The sequence below is a fragment of the Terrapene carolina genome, unplaced genomic scaffold (assembly GCF_002925995.2).
Source record: "Terrapene carolina triunguis isolate 2854851 unplaced genomic scaffold, T_m_triunguis-2.0 Scaffold110, whole genome shotgun sequence".
Classification (NCBI taxonomy): domain Eukaryota; kingdom Metazoa; phylum Chordata; order Testudines; family Emydidae; genus Terrapene; species Terrapene triunguis.
The window spans coordinates 2,055,599-2,059,277 of NW_020664461.1; positions in this window are offsets into that span (position 1 = coordinate 2,055,599).

Below are 3,679 nucleotides of genomic sequence, written 5' to 3' on the forward strand. Positions count from 1 at the left end.
CTAGGAATCAACTCCCCATTCATCATTCTCAGCGAGCCATTCGCAGGGCCGGCTCCAGACACCAGCAAAGGAAGTAGGTGCTTGGGGCGGCCAATGGAAAGGGGTGGTACATCCAGGTCTTCTGCGGCAATTCGGCAGTGGGTCCCTCAGTCCCTCCGGGAGGGAAGGACCCGCCGCCGAAGAATGAAGCGGTGCGGTAGAGCTGCTGTCGAAGTGCCACTGATCACGGCTTTATCTTTTTTTCCCCCCCACTTTGCCACTTGGGGCGGCAAAAAAGCTGAAGCCGGCCCTGGCCATTCATAAGGGGCTCATCTGGGATGGCTGGTTGGAGCTGCCCGGCCTGCCAGTTGAGCGTTGGTGTAACCACCCCCTAGCAGCTTTGGATCCAGCTCTGAACCCTGGGAAGGTTGGGCACGTGGGTTTCGGCTGGATCCTTTCCTTGTGGGGATGTTTGTACCCATTTACAGACCATCTCCTTGGGGTCTCTGCGCAGCGCTTGCCCCAGATCCAGTCTCCGGGGACCGACCCTTGTTCCGCTGGGCCTGTAGCCTCCCTTAACGGCCGGCTCTGCCCATGTTGGCCTGTAATGCCCACCGCGCAGAGCCAGCCGCTGCACGAGCCCTGGGAACTACAGCATGAGAGAGCATCTTGTGCTGGGCTTGTTTCCCCCACCTCCTGCTCACAGCTGGACCCAGTTCTTCCACAGCAGGACATCAGCACCCCCTACTGGTGTCCACGGGAATTGCTCAGCTCCTGCCAGGGGAGAACAGGACTCCTGGATTTATCTCGAGTGTCTAATCTCTTCTTGCTCGTTGGACTTAACCCTGTGGGGCATGTTGGTGTCACCCCGGTGTGTTAGCAGCACAGACCCTTCAACATCTCCCAGGGACTGTCAGTGGGTTACTGCTTGGGATATCAATCCAGAGCCACTGCACGGACAGGCTCGAGCCAGGAGAAACAGGTGCCGTGAGGCCTAGCTTATAAGGCCTAGAAAGGGACCACTGTGCAGTCCGTCCTCCTGTATAATGGGCCCGTGGGACTTCCCTGAACGAATTCCTGTTTGAACTAGACAAATGGGTTGGGTCTTAAAAGTTGATTTACGGTGCCTGTGCATTCGCGGCTGGCGTTGCAATCAGAGGCCGACCCTGAGGGCTCTCTAGAGGAAGGAGCAGGAGGCGGCGGCCTGGTGGAGCAGGCACTGATCGTGTTTGCAGATGGTGGCAGCGGTGGGTGTGTGGCAGACTCACAGAGGATAGTGGGAGAATAGACCTGGGGCAGGGAGACTCAAATAATCAAATCAAATTCATTGAATTAAAAATAATAATTGGATCGAATCTAATGGGGAAATGCCAAACGATCCATCCGGGGGCGGGGGAGACTGTACCATCTCGGAGTCGTCAGAACAACTGGGGTACTGCCCTGTTCATTTCTAGGGGAACTGTGCACTCAAATGCCCCAAATCACCCCACTGAGCATGACCAGGCCTTCAGGTGCTACTGCTATAGTCATAGTGCGTTGCAATTATGGCCACGAGCCCCAGTCTTGGACCGAGACCCTATGGTGCTAGGCGCTGTACAAACAAAAAGAGAGTCCCTGCCCCCAAGATCTCCCAATAAGTCATTCATGGGTGAGACGCGGAAGTGTCTTGCTCGTTTTAAGGCTTTTAGCCTTGCAAGAAAGCTCCCACCAGGGGCAGCATAACCATAAACTCGCCAGCGGGTCTGATTTCATCCAGCAGCCGGCAGCGGCTCCCAGTCCCACGGGCCAGGCTCCTACTGTGGTTTTTATTCAGTAGCCAGCTGACGTGTCCGCGCCCTGCCAACGTCCTGGGATCACACCATCCTGGGGGTGGCCAAGGAAGACCAGGCCCGGGAAAGGAAGGGTACATTTATTCAAGATGGAGGGAGGAGGGAGAAACCCCCCATCAGAGTAAAAATGTCCCCGTGGCTGCGTTTCATGCTCCTGCCATGTGTCTTTTCAGCCCCCGTTTAATGTGGCCGGCAGAGCTTCTGATGTAGTTTCCGGAGCTTTGACACAAACCCGACTCCACACGGGCTGGCCGCGCATGGATCTGCCGAGGGAAGCTGTGTCGGTCAAGAACGAACCCGCCGGCGCTCAGATAGGCCAAGACAAGCTGAGCCCTTCTAGGTAGGACAATCAACCGGTTCAAGAAAGGCATCTTTGGGGCTTTCGCTTGAGCCGTATGTCACTTAAGCTTGGGGGGGGGGGGTTTCCGCATCGTTTGGTCTGGCTGCACAGCTGCGAGTGGGAACGGGCTGGCTGTGGATCCGGTTTGGCAATCTCACAATGAATCCTGTTATAACGGCCTCCCATTCTCCCACAGCACCGGGGCACAGAACGCAGGGCCTTCGGTGCTCTTTCCTGGGCCGCTGGTGGCAGGGGCACCGGAACGGGGGCTCAGGGGACTATGCCCCCCCCACACACTTTTTACCAGACGTAAAGGCGAGCGATGGGGGGGGAGGGGCGGAGAGGAGCGAGTGGGGGGGAGGGTTTGGGGGGAAGAGGCGGCGTGGGATTGGGGCCTTGGGAGAAGATGCAGTGTGGGAACGGGGTCTTGGGGAGAAGATGCGGTGGGGGGAACTCGGGGTGTGTGTGTGATGCAGGGGGCGGGGCCACGGTTCAGGTGCCTGTGGGGCCCCCCACACACACTTCTAGGGTGCTTCCGCTGCTCCTGGCCAGTGGCACTGGTCTGCCAGCTGCGGCCATGCGATCGCACCACCGCTGTCATTAGAGAGGAATGGTGATCTGGTAGGTGAGGCACCGGATTGGGCCTTAAAAGATCTAGGTTGTGCTGCCATCTCCGGCTAGTCGCCTCTTCTGTCCAGGCTTCCCCGTACAATTGTAGTTTCTGATGGCTCCCAGACTCTGTCTCGTCTATTTACATGGTCAGTTCTTTGGGGCACAGTTTGTCTCTCACTGTCCAATGTCTGGCCTTCAGCCCTCTAGCTCAGGGGTTTTCAGCCTTTTTTCATTTGCAGACCCCGAAAACATTTTGAATGGAGGTGCGGACCCCTTTGGAAATCTTAGCCATAGTCTGCGAACCCGCAGGGGTCCGTGGACCACCGATTGAAAACCACCGTTCTAAGTGCTATTGTGCTAGCGTTATCTGACTTTGTCCAGCAGAGGGCAGCGGTGCGCACTTACCCCAGCGGGGTCATTAACAGCCGTATAAACAACACCAGCAGCTCCCCCTTGTGGTTGATGCAGTGGAGATGTGTGAAAAAACTCTCAGCTGCTGCCCAAAAGGCAGGAGATAACCACATGGGCCAGGCTGTAGACAGGCACAGGGTCGGTGGGTAATTCTGGATTTTTTGTCCAGCAGGGCAGATTTGCACTGGGGGAAGTGGTATAATACAGATAACAAATCATATTAACGTGCAAACCCCTGAACAGATCCCATTCTACAAACCTCATGTGACCGGCCAGGCATGTGGCTTAAGGGGCTGAGTGTGTGGTAGGAATCTCTAGGCTGGTAGAAACGGCAGGGTCTCCCTGCTGAGCAATGCAATCTCAGCTCTGGTACATGAACACCCGGTAGATTCAGACCCAGTTCTCCTTCTCCCAGAGACTCACTGACCCCGCGAGCTCCCAGGATGCCCTGCTGGTTGCAGCCAGGACCCTGATGCTCTGACGGGCGCCCACAGCTACCTCTGGCCCA